Raw genomic sequence first — 15656 nt, 5'->3', positions numbered from 1 at the left:
AAAATAATTCATGGTTTTCAGCTTCCAGTTAGGTAGTTCACACCACCTTTTTTGCAGATGGTAGCCTGGAATAACCTCCCACCTCTACACATAGTGACTTTTTTTTTTTTATGTCCTTTTCCCTAGCAATCAGTGTTGCTTTTCTCTTGCCACACCTTCTCTTGTACTTTCCCTAAATCCCCTCACTCTCCAAGAGCCCAAGCTGTTGAATTTAGCCTCTTTATCTTTGTTTTCTTAAATCATTTCCTCCTATTTTGCAATACCATCCGACTTTTCTTCCTGTGGGAGTGATTGCCTTTCTCCAAGCGGCAGGTTGTCTTCTGGTCTGTGAAAGTCAGCTTTGAGGGAGGGAGAAGAGGTTCCAAGGGAGACGCTGGAGGCTCACACCACAGAGGTGGCATTGCCAGCAGGCTTCAGTGGACCCGTGTGTGTTGGCATGCTGGGAGGCCGTCCCTTTACCTGAGAGCCCTAACAAAGCGAGTGTGGAGAGCTCATGTGGGATCTGCATAAGCTCAACCCCATAAAGTGTTCTCTTTTTTCAGAGTAGTAAAGATGAAGCCTGAGCTAATTTTGGTAACCAAATAAATGTACGACTCTGAAATGTAGCGGACTGTAAACTAGAATATATTGTAATCTGTGTTTGTGCAGCAGTTAACATTAATGAAAAGCATTGGTTTGTGAATGGAGGATTTTGGTTTTGAAATCAGATATGAGCACAACCTTGGAGGTAGGGGATAGATTTTCATTTTTTGGAAGCAGCTCTTCAGGCAGGTGCAGGGTGAGTAATGTGCCACACAATGCGATTCAGCCAATGAGCACTGGGCTTCTCCTCGGTCCTATGGTATAGTTTCCCTGTCTGTCAAGAGCTGGCCCAGCAAACAAACCCAGATTCCAGGTGTGGTATTCCACAGTCGTTCTGTAATTTGTAATCATAGAAACAGAATGTTCCTCCTCTCATTTCTTCCCTGCCAACAGTTTCTGGGTGGGTGAATGTCAGTAGCTGGAGTTATTTTTGAAGAGGAGAGGTGAGGCTTGTCGTGCGAAGCTGGGAAGAGGGCGTTTGTTTGCAGAGCAGCGCTGACATCAAAGTGTAGATTACTGCTCAGTGGCTAGGCACTTGTCCTATAACAGGTAATGTTTAACGTGCCAGTCACAAAGATCACAGAAACAGCGTAGCCCAGGCATCAGATAGCACTACCGTTCATGCTCTGAAAGCCTGGAAGCCTATATGTGCCCCATGTATTTTTTTTCAAATATACATATGCATTGGTCTTGCTGCCGCCTCTTTTGCTGACGGTAATTGGACTTTGAAGCTGTGAAGTTATAAAAATTTGTAACCTTTGAGAGAGAGCTCGGCTAAGCAATCACTTTCCACTTCTTTTCACAGGATAATATAAATGTTTTTTTGAAAGCTTGTGAACAGATTGGATTGAAAGAAGCCCAGCTTTTTCATCCTGGGGATCTACAGGATTTATCAAATCGAGTCACTGTCAAGTAAGTTTGTTAGATATATATATTTAAATTTAGGACTTGTAGCTTAAGAGAAAAGAATTGCTGAGAGTTTATGATTACAGAAAAATTGTTCCTTTCTCTGTATCTTCCTCCGTTCTCATACCAAAATAGACTATTTAAGAAATGGCTTAGGGACTGTGATTGGTAACATGGTCTTATTATAAATCTCCATACTGACCGAAATGGTAGCGTTTATATTTTAATGCTTGCCCAATGTGGTAGTGTTTGGTTGCTAATGGTGAGGATACTCATTATACTTATAAAGTAAATTTAGAGATTATATTATAGCTTACAGAGTAAAAATAATTATTTTTAGATAGTTTTTAAATACATTTGGAATTAAAACATTATTAATATAAAAATTAGAGCAGGACAGTAGTGGCAAAAGAGACTTTCTTAATTGGAAGGCAGCAGTGCCTGGGACCTACAAGGCCAGGGACCTTGTTAGCTCTGGCTGATTTTTAAACATGAACTATTTTTCACTATTAATAGTATGGATGAGAAAGTGAAAGTGGGGATGAGAACATGAATGTGGGTATACTGTTAGATTTTAGGTGGAAAATGGTGTTCCTCTGTGAGTGTATGATTTCAGGAAATCTGGGTTTAAGCTCTTGTGAGATTCTTTTTTCCTATAAATCTAATTTACTTCCAGGAAATCAGTAATAAACTTGTGTTATCAGATAAATGTGACAGGAAAATTAATTTTGTAATAACTACCTCCTTGTCATCATGGCTCTTAAACCCAATTAATATTTTTCCAACGAGAAAATAAACACCTTGTTTTATTTATAGAAATACTGGAAATGGAAAAATCAGTTTTTACCAGTTCAAAGATTTAGTTTACACAGTTAATATCCCTATGTAGTAGCTTTAATAGTTATTAAAAAATTGACTATCTTAAATATGGTCAATTTTTTTCTGAAGAAAAACAACCATTTATATAAATATCTTTAGTATACGTTGTCTTAGCAGTACAACCTAAAAACTCTGATAGAATTGGTCTTTTAAAGTCTAACTATATATTTTTAAATGAACAAACTGTTTGGAACATATCTGCTTGTAGTTCTGTTGAATAAGCTTTTCTAAACTCCATGATATGTGCATGGCAGGGATGAGTCTGTCTGCATTTCTGATTGATTAAAAGGTAGTTTTGAGATCCTAAGTTTCATAGCCAAAATGAAATGTTTACTGTCGTAGTATGCGAGGTCGTGTTTAATTTTCATGAAAAATAAATATTTGGATGCATTTGTTTTATTTTTTGTTATCAACATACTCTTTCATAAGACCTAGCTAATGGGCAAAGAAACTTTAGACTTGAAAGTCTTTTTCTTAAGTTGTCGATGTCTATTAAGAGTAAATGTGTTTCCCCCCTAAAATCATACTGTTTCGAAACTCTGTAACCTATATTTGAGTAGGCTGAGGACTAGGTGAAACATGTTCCTTGGCTTCTAATTCCAAGAATGATATGAGCAAAGCTTGCCTGGAGCCTGTTTCATGAGATGTTGGGTCTAAAATGTTTAAGACAAATTAGCATCTGGGCTCAGCGTTCAGTGAAATTAAATTACTGACAAACTGAAACTGGGAGGTCACATAGTTATAGCTGTAGTAAGAAGTATGCAGAACAACTTGTTTCAGTGGAAACCACAAGTCTGTCAAAGCAAGGTGTGCCTAAGTAGTACCTGCGAGAATGCTTGCATGGGAACGTTGACTTTCCTTAAGAACATTTCCTCTGATAATTCTATCTTGTTGGACCAAAACACAAAGGGGGCCATCTGGGTCTGCTGCAGTGTAAGTGCTAGGGCCTCCCAGATGAGACGTGGAAGCTGGCAAATGACTTCTTTAAAAATGTTGGCCAAGCTCTTTTGCCCTGAGATAGGATTTTTATTTAAAGAAGCAGGTTTAAAGGAAAGCAAATAATTGCTTACTAAATAAAAACACACTTCTTGATTTTTTTTTTAAATATATAATATGGAGACTCCCATAGGTCAAAATTCTTGTCCTATCATTATCATAGATTAAAGGACTTGTTGTTGGTTAGATCAATGGTTTTCAGTTGGGGACAGTTTTGCCCCCCAGGGATGGTTGGCCATTTCTGGAGATACTTTTGGTTGTCATAGCTGCAGCAGGGATGATACAGTCATCTAATGGGTCAGGTGTGCTGTTAAATACCCTTTAATGCAGCCCCCACAACAAAGAATTTTCCTACTCCAAATATTAATAGTATTGGGTTCAGAAATCCTGGCTTAGATTTAGAATTTTCCTTATTCTCTCTCTGCCAGCAAAATAGTCATGTGGAAATGAAGAATACTGACAGACACTTTTGACATTCTGCTAAAATGTAACTTTTAATTTACTGACATATAATTCATACATTTCAGTTAGTGTGTTTAATGGAAAGCCTCCTTATAATTTGTTTGAAAGTGTGGCGGTATGTGAGTACTTTGAGATCATTTTGCACATAGGTATACGTTAAATTTAACAAAAGTGTGGCAAACTATCTGATTATTTTAAATGCTCTATCATAACTCAGCTGTTCAGATGGCATCTAATATGACTTAGACCTGTTGTTGGCCTTTGTTACAAGTACCACCTAACCATGACACAGAGCAAATAGGAAAGGGCAGTTGATAGCCTCAGTGTTGGAGAGTGTGAGGGGCTCTTTGTTAGTGAATGGCAGTGATAAATATATAGTTGGCATATGGAACTGAGGAGAATTTGTGTGTGTGTATATGTTGAAAATGAGTGGCAGGAGCAGAAGCAATTAAAAGAACTGTTGCTATCGAATAATCTGCAACTATTTTCCTATTTTCCAGCAATCTGAGATCTACAATTTAATTCACAATAGCTTTTCACTAGTCAGAGCTAGAGTACTCTTTTTTTGTTGTCTTTTTTTTTAATTTTTAATTTTTTAAATTTTTAAATTTTCAAAAAATTTTTTTTTTTTGAGACCGAGTCTCACTCTGTCACCCAGGCTAGAGTGCCATGGCATCAGCCTAGCTCACAACAACCTCCAGTTCCTGGGCTGAAGCAATCCTCCTGCCTCAGGCTCCAGAGTAGTGGGTACTACAGGCGTACACCACCACACTCGGCTAATTTTTCTATTTTTAGTAGAGATGGGGTCTTGCTCTTGCTCAGGCTGGTCTCGAACTCCTGACCTCAGTGATCCTCCCATCTCAGCCTCCCAGAGTGCTAGGATTACAGGCATGAGCTACTGTGCCCGGACTAGAGTACTCTTTATATTTCTGTAATTATACATATTATGTTATCTGATTTTCTAACTGAATCATTTTACTTTGTAGGAAGCAGTCGTTCTAATTTTTCCAAGTATGTTTGAATTATTCCATTTATTTGAGAATTATATACATTCAAGAGTCAGGTAACATTTTTAATTTTGTTATCCCTGATGGTAGGATCCATGTTTTTTCTTCCCAAAAGACTAATAAGCAAATTTATAATTTAGTCTTCATGAATGATAGATTGCGGTCTACCTCAATCTGATGCTATGAAGTTCATCTTTTGTACTGATGAATAGATGAGTAACTGCATCATTATCAATCATTTACTAAATATCCATACTGAACACACACACGATCCACAGAGAAGAGGGGGTATGACTCCCACAGAGCTGTCTGTGTAAGCCTTCCATAAAAGGGCTGTAGGAGAACAGGCACAGTGACCACACCCACATGCCACAGCACACTGGAGCGCTCCTGCAGCAAGTGTCATGGTCTTTGTGGTGGCATCGGTCATGAAAAGAGGCACAGCAGTTGCTTGTAATAGAAACCAACCGGACAGAGTAGCCCAGCGGTCCTGTATTGGAGGACTCGAAGTTGGCAGGAAGGTAGGGTTTACCATGAAAAGTTTTAATTTTACGTGTCCGGCAATTTGACTCTGAAACTAAGTCCCCTATTTAAACCATTGCTCTCTATATCAGAATTTCTAAGCTGAGACTTTGAACAGATTGTAAACATGTTCCTTCCTTCCACCCCCTTACCATTTCCATCCAGTTTTTAGCACTTCCTCAGATACATTCTGTTCATAGTATAATTACAGGATGGCAATGCTTTTGAGCACTATTTGTCATGTAAAGAAATTATTTTCTAGTATAGATACACTCTATTATTTAGAGTATTAGTATTTTAGGTATAAAAGTAGCTTTAAATAAACATTAATATTGACCGAGTTTGTTTTCTTAAATCTATTAAAGTGAGAGTGCAGAAATCAAGAATTTATTTTTTTGACACATGCTAGTTGCCAGAGGAACAGTAGTTGGAAGCAAAATTAGTGTTAACATATTTATATCGGAAAAATAAAGGAGGCTCAAAATGATATTTTAAGGATGCAACTGTTCTCTAAAGCTTCAAAGGGTGCTTGGTTTTGTCGCAGCACTGTAAAGTCATTTCTTGGGAATCAGGTTCCCAGATGGCATCCTGTTTTAACAGTCTGCCAAATTGGGCTTGAGGTGTGTAAGTGTATATGTGTCTTTAAGGTTTATTTATATCAGTAAAAATATAACTACTTTGAATTATTTAATTTCTGCTTTTTGTCTGATTTAAACCTCATTTTACATCTTTTTTTTATGCAAGTATGTATCCTTCAAATGAGTTTAACATCTTAATCTTTTTTTTTGAGCAAGCTTCATGATTTCTAAACTTGGATCTGCAACTTGAGCATGGTGACTTCCACCTGTCAACTCATGTTACTATTTTAAAGTGTTCCCTTCCTACTAACTTATTAGAAGAGTATAAAACAAAAAGGAAGTTTATTGCAATGCATATGAGTATGTTCTATCCCTTTCAGCCATTCTCTGGTGTTAGGTACTTACTGGGATGTGGAAACATTAATTATTCTGGGTTGCTGAGGCTCTGTTTAAGGCCAGCAGCAAAAATGTATGGCCAAGTTTGTAGATGTTTTTTAATGGCAATACCTAAGAGTCCTGACTGCAAACGAAGGTGTTGGATATCAGGCAGGTCTGATGCTGGGACAAGCCGTAGAATAATTGAAAATTTTATCTCCATTTCTAGTTCTTAATATAAATTACGCAAATACCCACGTTTCTGGATGCCAGTTCTTCTTCCTTAGCTCTCCCTCAAATCCAAAAAAGACTTAGGGCCTGATTGTGTCTTGGACTGCTGGGTGTGACTTCATGCTGTGGACTTTTCTGGCCAGGGTTTTTATTTTCAAAAGTAATCTGACCTATATTCATTACTCCAAAGAGTCTCACATGGTGGCCAATCTGATTAGCAGTGGACATGAGTCAGTTCATGGAAGGGTGATAGTTTGCTTCCCCTGAGTAGATAGCATTTGTTTTAAAACAAGGCCCTTAAACCAAAGAGACAGATATTTTGGTTGAGATTTTTCTGTCTTTCAAATTATTGTCTGTAGGGCTTTCTCTGTTGGATTAATCCAACTTTTAAAATTATATGCACCGTCATATCTGTAGTGCCCTTAGAAACTTTTGAAAATTTGAGTTTCCCTAGTAACTACATTTTTTTCTCTTTCATGTTCTATTCTGGCCCGATTTAAGTGATCATTTGTGTTAGTGTTGGGGTATATATGCTTAAATCTATTTCTGGAGCTACAGAATAGAAAATGGCACTTAATCCAGTAAGAAGAAATTTTGGTTTTAGAGAAGTTGCCACGTGTTTGTTGTATAACAAGCATTGATTCAGTATCTTCTATGTGGCCTGTACTTATACAGACATAGGTAAGATGGAAACCTGTCCTCAGTGGGGTTCACATTATAACTGGGGAGATGTGGTCATAAATTCACAGCTGGAATACATTGTATAAAGATAAATGCACAAAGGTATGGTTATTTCAACTTTTTAATCAGGAAACTCATCTAATTGGAGGTGTAACATCTCATCTGAGCTTTCAAAGGACTTGTGTCCTCTACATCTAATTTTTCCCAAGACTGGAAACCATTTGAGGGCAGGGAGCACGCATTGTCTCTTTTATCTCCTTGGTTCCTGACACCATAAGTTTTTGAAATGTTTATTCGAAAACTAGATTTTAATTACAAAGACTTCCTGGATATTTTGAAACTAGGCTTTAAAGATAGGGAGAAACCTATCTATTTTCTTTGCCTAGTCTTTCTCTTTTTATTCTCATCATTCAGATGCAAAGCAGGTCTGGCAAAGCAGTCACTGAACTTTTGGTTTCAATTGCCTTTTACTTACTATAGCAGAATAATGACAGGGCATATTACAACATAATCTAAAACGTGTACAGTTTAAAAGGAGGGTGTGTTTCCTCTCTGTGTGTGAGTAATAAGCTAAAACTGTAACTTTGGACTATGTGCCTTTTAAAGTAGTTGGTGGAAATTTTAATAAATTTAATAAATCCTTATGCTGATGTGCAAATGATAAAATACTAATAATGTTTAACACATTTGAAGGATGTTTATTTATATGAAGTGATAGAAATATTTTGATGTCTTCATATCATGATCACCAATCATTTTTTTATCTTGTGGAACAAATCTAAAATGTATACTTAAGACTTTGGGGTGGAATAATATGTTGGTTATATAGATAGTTGGAATATCTTGTAGAAGCTCATAAGAAAGGAATAGACATTTTTGAAAGCAGGAACTCAGTGGAGGTACTTTCTTACAGATCATTAGTATTACTTTAATAACAAACTTTACCAAGAAGTCTACAGTAAGCCTCACTGCTTCCGAAGTCAAGTTACCTGCCATGGTACCTCTTACCTTTGTCTAGCATTAAATATTAAACCCTGCCCCCTCCTCCCCTCCAAAGTCACATTGACATTGGTATAATTAAAAACCATTTGAAGAATATGAACACAAACTTGAAGATTTTTTAACAGCTTATTTGAACTGTTTCTTCTAAAACCCAGGCTGAGTTTGTCACTTTGCCACAGGATGGAACAAAAACATTCACTAGATGTGTGTCAGTTATGAACAGAAGCACCTTAAATAAGAGTAGAGTCTTTGGTGTCCCCCGGCTTGGATTTAATCCCATCCTATATCACTTGGTAGCTAAAAGACCTTAGGTTACTTTTCCTCCCTGTGATGGTTTTGCTTCTCTGTGAATTTAATTTTCTGGAAAATAATTGACTGTTTGCTCTGTGTCAAGCTCTATGCTAAACCCTGGTAATATATTAGTAAATAAGACAGACATAATTGCTGTTCTCTGGGAACTTAGCAAATAATATCACTCGGGTGATACGCCTACCTCACAAAGATGTTGTAATGATTAAATAAAGTTAGGTATATAGAACATATAATGCTTGGAGTATAGTCAGTGCTCAGTAAATGGTACTGAGTTGTCATTGTGATCATTTTCATAATTTGGCTTTCCTTGTTTGACACTATGAAAATTTGTGTCCCCGTAGTAAACATGGAGGAAAAAATTTGGCCCATAAATTGTGATTATAAATTATAGGCTCTTCATTTTTGAGAACTGAGGCCATTTAAAATTTTCCCCTTCTCTCCATTGGGAGCAGAAATTAAAACAGATGTGCTTTTCAGACACTTACCTTTAATCAACTTGTTACAATGTATCTATTTTGTTAGAATAGCAAAGCTGGAGACCAGACAGGTAAATTATTTGCTCTTGCCCTTGTGTATGTGTATAAAATTAAAATTGTGTAAATTAAAATTGTATACAATTTTAACTTTTTTGAGACCAAACTTTTTTCTGTATTTTCTGAAATATTGTAAATATTTTGACTTGAATGTTTCTTTAAAAGGTTTTATTTCCATATTTTTAAAAAGAGCAAATTTAAAGAGCATATTCATAAATCCAAACTAAACACAAATCCAAAGCTTTGCATTGTTTATTGGTTTGTTTATATTGTTGCTTCATTTTCCCCCCCTTCATTTCTGTGAAAAATGTCATTCTGGTCACAAAGAGGTTATCCTTTAGATAAGACAAGAAACTATTATCTGAAAGGTGTTTTATAGAGCTTATGAATATTTTTATTTTTGGAATAAGTGTTTATAATGCCTTTACTGAACTCAAATTTATGTTGCAGCCATATTTTCTGCTTAGGGAAAACTTAGCTGCTTTTTGAACACCTCCCATTTGTTTTATTCATCAAAGGGCTACTTATACTAACTGGGTGAAAAGTCTTGATTATATCATTTGAAATATTTGTGGATTTTAACCTTAGGCATTAAGAAACTATAAATAGCAATAGCAATAGGTACCGTCTTTGAGACGAAAAGCCATCCAGTGTCACTTGTATACAATGAAAAAATCAAGAAACTAAGAAGTATAATGTTATGTCAAAATGCATTAACATAAAACTTTATTTTTCCTTTAAAAAGTAAAATCTGACTCTCAAATGTTAGCTAGAACAGGCATAAAAGTTGTTTACTGGATATTTGTTAATTTTTAAGAGTTTAGGTTAATGGAGCAGTTATGTTTTAGAGGTAATTGCCCTGTTAAAATTTCTGTCATGGTGAGCAGCAGTCCTGGGTGGATTTGGTTGCTGATTGATTTATCCTCTTGTTTTTCAGAGACATACGTCTTTCCTAGCGCCTCCACTAAACTGGGAGGCAGGATTATGTGTCATCTCTTTATCTTTTGAAGAGCTTAGTACTATTGCTACAGACACCACTGACCAAACACATGCAGTAAACCCTAAGAAAACATGTTCCAAAAGTGTTACTGGAAAACCTTTAGGGAAACATTGCATACTTGCTATATAAATCTAAGGAACTTACACTGACATTCTTAAATGTAAATTATAGGTATAATTTTTATAATGCAATAAAGTTTCATTCAAAAAGTAGATTAAAATATACTTTGAATTAACACACTTCAGATAAGCCAATTTTTCCTAAACGAAAAAAAGGAAAAAGTGGGAATCTGGTCAGCTGGGAGAAGTACCTGTTTCGAATTAAGCGGTGTTTGCATTAACCACTGCCAATTTAACAAGGGTTTGCTCTGTGTGCTTTGAGCGATTTGGGGGAGAAATCCCTAAATAAATATCAAATATCACTGTTATTACTACATCTCACTGTTCCATTACATTATAATAATATTTATGGCTGCCAGATTTCCTTTGAAATCCTTCTTTTCTATAGTCTTAATTTACTCAGCTATGGAACTAGTCTTCAAAGGAATTAGGGTATCTGGGTCAACAATTTGGCTGACATGTCACTGAACTTCTTTTGGCTTAATACTGAGAAGGAAAAATCTCTAGTAAGTAGTTATTGTTTATCTCATGCTCGATTTTCATGTAGGTGTATTTGTGTGAAATGCCCAAGAATAGAGCAGACACACATTTGTTAAATAAGAACATATATGAAAATTTCTGAGGCCCCAAAGAATAAGGTACCAGATTCCTGAGGGTCCTCAGATCCATGTTTATTTTGGCATAAATTTATTTCACCTAAGGGGCTTGGTCCATGTCTTGGAGGAGAAATAGGAGTTGTAATAGTCTTAAATCCAGGTGTCCAAAACATGCTAAATCCCAGATGATTATTAATAAGAAATAGAGCTCTATGTCCTTTCTTCCCATATTTTTCATTATTTTTCCATACCACTTATAAGAAAGAGGCATAAGAATCTCTTTATTAAGGACTGCGGCATCCATTGATGTAAACCCTGGGCCTTTAGGGCTGGAAATGACAACTTCCATGGAAGGAAGAAGCAGCCCAAGCTGATGGGCTGCTGGAGATGAGGGAGGTTGGGTGAATAATGAGTGGTATGTGAGGCTTGGTATGTATAGCCTTAATATTGAGTCCTTTTGTCTATGGACCTTTTGTGCCTTGTCAATAGCATCCACTCAATATTTAATATCCACTATATTCAGATCCTGAATCTTGTGGGTAGATTAGAGAAACAAGATCTCCTTTCCTACCTTGATCTTAAAACCAAAATTGGAGAAACAGAAAAGCATTATTAAGTCTTAATTTTTGCTTTTGGGTCTTAAGGAGCGTTAAATGATTTACAGTTTATGACTCTAAGGGAATGCTGGATTTGGAGCGATGAATACCAATGAGGTTAGGAAATCTCTGTATTAGAGTCTCCAGAATATATCAGAAATATTCCTGTCACTGTTACTCAATTAATTAGACAAAGAAGAGCTAGTGGGCACTGTCAGGTGTTTTACATAGTTATTTCTAAACTAGTAACAGTCCAGCCAGGCATCTCCCTTCTGCTTCAGAAACCTGAAGGAAAACGAGGCAGAAAAGAGTAACTTGTTTAGCTCTGTGACCTTGGACAAGTAATGATGTTAGGTTTTTAATTCAGGGTGTATCTTTTCCTACCTGCTTGTGCTCCTTCCACTGTATTGTCTAAACAGACTGAAATGGTCTTTAAAATTTTGCTGATATTCTTTCTAGTGCTGTGTGACTAAATTTGTCATGAGTTGCTTCTCACCGGACCAGCTATACTCAAAATGGATTTGTGAACGTGATTGATAATGCCTCATTTGATACATGGCAAATACCTTAAAATTTTTTCCTAGTTTGTGAGCTAAGTAACTTCGAGTGGATATATTATAATATGCCATCAAATCTAAGATCATTGATTTTAAGACCATTGATTTTAGGAATATTAAATGAGACCATGTGTGCTTTAGAAGGAATATGGAACCAGTATGGTCCTCTAACACTGGCTAGTTGAAAAATATTAAAGTATTTGGATTTTGATATGTGAACATAAATGCCTTTGCAGGTTTTATGACTTTCATGGAGATATTTATGAATGTTCAGTTGTGTTTGCCATGATAATGGAACGTTCCTGTTAAAGGCTGAGGATTGTAAAATTTTATTAATCTAAATTGCTCAGGATCATAGTATCAGACTTTGACCTTCATAGCACTGACACAGAACGTGTCTTTAAAAATAGAACTAGCAACTGCATTTTACTTAGAATAATTTATTTACCAATATTTGCTGTTCTATTTTACTTAATCTTACTAAAACCAAATTAAACTATGACTCCTATCTCCAAGCATCCTGGGCTAGGAATAAGTGGTCTTTAAAAAAGAAAATATAACAGGAGATATTTTTTGTTGCAGTTTAGATCATTGTATATTAAATTTTATACAAATTTAATATTAATAATTTGAAGTCCTATTCTAAAGCTCACATTATAACCAAAAAGATAAATTATAGTCAAGTTATCTATTCTATTAGATTAAAGAAGAACATTTGGATAAAGAAGAACAATTCAGTACCTTGCCCAAAGTCCTGCTATCAGTGTAGCCATTGGAGGGTTATAACAGATGGTAAGCATAGAGCATCAAGTGTAACAATAAATAGCGCAGTCTAATTCCAGTAAGATGAAACTCCTCTCTGGTTTCAGAAAAGGAGTGGGAGATCAGATAGTGACTCAGGAAAGCAAAGTCCAAGAAATGACTCAAGCACAGAAACATTTCAAGCATTCCTTTACTAGGATTTATAGTAAATGGAATGACCACTTCTTCTCTTGCCAAGCCTTTAGAAATTAATTCTAAATTTCTAAATGATTGCCACTCATCAGTAGGAAGAAATATGTATTAAGCTTTCATTTAGTGAATGAGATGTTTTAGATTACCAAAGACACATAAAACTAATAGGGCCCAAGATATGAATATAGCAGAAGAATACAAACAAGGACAGTTCTCCTTTGAATAACGAGTAGATGGGTTAGATGTGATAATAAACACTTGAGTTTTAAGGCTATTAAATATATAAGAGAAGGACAAATACTGTTTTTGACAGAGTAAATGGAGGAGAATGAAAAGAAAATATTTAAATGTTTCACTTAATACCTTGTGTATGACCACTTTAAGGTAGAGTGGTTGCCTCAGTTTACAGATATGGAAACTCAGATTGAGAAGCTTTGTGACTTGCTCTAGGTCACAGGCTCAGCAAATGGTACAAGTGGAAACCCTCATTATGACTCCAAACCCCGCATTCTTCCTGTTGTAAAATTCTGCCTCTGTGTCCAAGTGAAAGGTACAAAGATTGATTGAAGAAATTCCTTTTTTTTTTTCCTTAACATGTTGATGGGTCTATCAGACATGGTAGGAAGAAAGTTCTGGAGATATGGAGGAGTTTGTAATTTTTAGAAACTATCGTTAAGAAACTACTCAGACTTTACTGAATGCTTTAAACAAGTGCTTCTCAAACTTCAATGTACAAACTTCATATAAAACAACAACTAGGGATCTTATCCAAATGCAGACTCATTCATTAAGTCTGGGGCAGGGATTCTGTATTTTTAGCAAGTTCCCAGATCTTGCTAATGAGGAGCACTCTCTGAGTAATACAACTTTAAGCAGTAAATGACAGTGGTAACATGCTGGAGTGAGAGTTTAACGGAGGTGTTGGGAATGTAAGACTTGAGCGTGGATCTAAAGGATGGGTAGGATTTGAATGAGAAGTGGGCGACCACTGCAAGTAAATTGACACACATTCAGGGCATAGAGTCAAGGAGTCCAAATCAAACACTTCACAGAGCCTTCCAGAGGAAAAGCAATGAGCAAAGACAAGTTAAATAAGGCCTCAGCTCTTGAGACTTATATTTTGGTGGTGGAAACTTAAGGTGTGAGTTTACTAGTGTAGTTTGGCAGATTGGAGGCAGGATGACAGTAGGATGGGGCAAGCTTGAGTGGCCTCGAGTATCCTGGTAGACATAGTGGAGTTTTTACTGAATGCTATTGAGCAGAGGTTAAAATATTAAAATCAGAGACTTAGAAAGATGGGGTGATGAAGTAGTATGTAAAACAGATTGAACGAGAAACTAGTACTGAGGCTGGGAGAGAGGTAAGGAAATTGCTGCAGTCGATGGGTGTTGCGATAAGGATGCCAGCCACCAAAAGCAGTGAACATGGATTAATAAACGAGGAGACAGATGCCAAAGATGTATGGCATAAGAATGATGGGAAATTGATTAGAGTGAAGGAGCAAGAAGAGTCAGGTTCTGAGCTGTGCAGCCGTTAGCAGACATAGGAAAGGCAGCTGACTTGGAGGCAAGGTGGAAATTAAGGTTTTAACACATTGTGTTGGACACAACAGAGCATTCAAATAGAAATGTAGGAGTTGTCAATATATTTAAGCAGAAATCAGGGCTGGCTTTGTAGATTTGAGAATCATCTATGAAGAGATAATTGTCATTTGTAGGAAATCAAAGTCTGGCTCTGAGGAAGTGAGGGTGGAAAGAGAAGTATTCCCTCATTCCTTTTTTAAAATGAGTACTTCCTTGCATTGCACTTTTTTCATGCCTGTGCTTTCTTGCTGGTGGAAAATGACCACCATGGACTTCAAATCCAAGCCATACTTTTGTCCATGCTATTTTCTTTTCCAGCAGACCATTCTCACCTACCTTTACCATTTGTCTTAAATTTTTTTTCCAGCTTTACTGTAGTATAATTTACATGCAACAAAATTCATTGTTTTGTGTGTGTGTGTGTGTGTGTGTGTGTGTGTGTGTGTACAGTTTGAATTTTGGTGATTAAGTTCAGTTGTGTAACCATCGCCATGATCAAGCTGTAGAACCTTAGACGTTTACTTGTGCCCCTTAACAATCAAGCCCCTCACCAAATCTTTAGTGTTTTCGGTCACTATAGCATTGCTTTTTCTAGAATATCATATAAATGGAACATATAGTATGTAGTGTTTTGTGTTTGACCACTTTCAGTTTGTGTGCTGTTTTTGAAATTCATGCTGTTGCGTAATTCTTTATTCCTGAGTAGTAGTTCCCATTGTGGATATGCCACAGTTCATTCAATCACTGGTTGATGGACATCTATCTTTCCAAGTTTTGGCTATTATGAATAATGCTGTAAAAACATTCATATGCACATTTTTGTGTGAGCATGTTTTCATTTTTCTTGATTAGGTACTTAGGGAAGGGATTGCTGGGTCAAATGGTAAATGTATGATTGTCTTTATTAGGAAATCCCCATGCTGCTTTCAAGAGGGGCTGTACCATTTTGCATTCCCACCTGTAATGTATGAGAATACCAGTTGCCCGCAATCTCCTCAGCATTTAATACTACCAGTCTGTTGAATTTAGTCATTCTACGTAGTGTGTAGCGGTATTGTGGTTTTAGTGCACATTTTCCTCATGACTAGAGATATTGATATTTTTTCATGTACTTTATGGCTGTTCATATATGTTCTTTTCTGAAGAGTCTTTTCAAATCTTTTGCCAACTTCTTAAAATTGAGTT

The 15656-nt window shown here is 36.3% G+C and overlaps 1 protein-coding gene across 3 annotated transcripts in view; it reads left to right on the top strand.

The window, feature by feature from the left end:
- Window positions 1-1214: 1214 nt before the first annotated feature.
- The window catches only part of LMO7 (LIM domain 7), a 97104-nt gene continuing 82662 nt past the window's right edge, over window positions 1215-15656 (top strand). For 2 of the 3 annotated variants that reach the window (XM_012642164.1, XM_012642165.1), the window contains exons 1-2: window positions 1215-1296; window positions 1388-1494. The gene's annotated coding sequence lies outside the window, so the exon portion shown is untranslated. Of the gene's footprint in view, window positions 1297-1365; window positions 1495-15656 lie in introns of those variants that run through there. The other variant, XM_012642166.1, reaches the window with a different exon arrangement.

Source organism: Propithecus coquereli, unplaced genomic scaffold, assembly GCF_000956105.1.
Source record: "Propithecus coquereli isolate 6110/MARCELLA unplaced genomic scaffold, Pcoq_1.0 Scaffold176, whole genome shotgun sequence".
NCBI lineage: Eukaryota > Metazoa > Chordata > Mammalia > Primates > Indriidae > Propithecus > Propithecus coquereli.
Note: the sequence above shows the minus strand (reverse complement) of the source record. Positions and strands in the feature narration are given on the sequence as shown.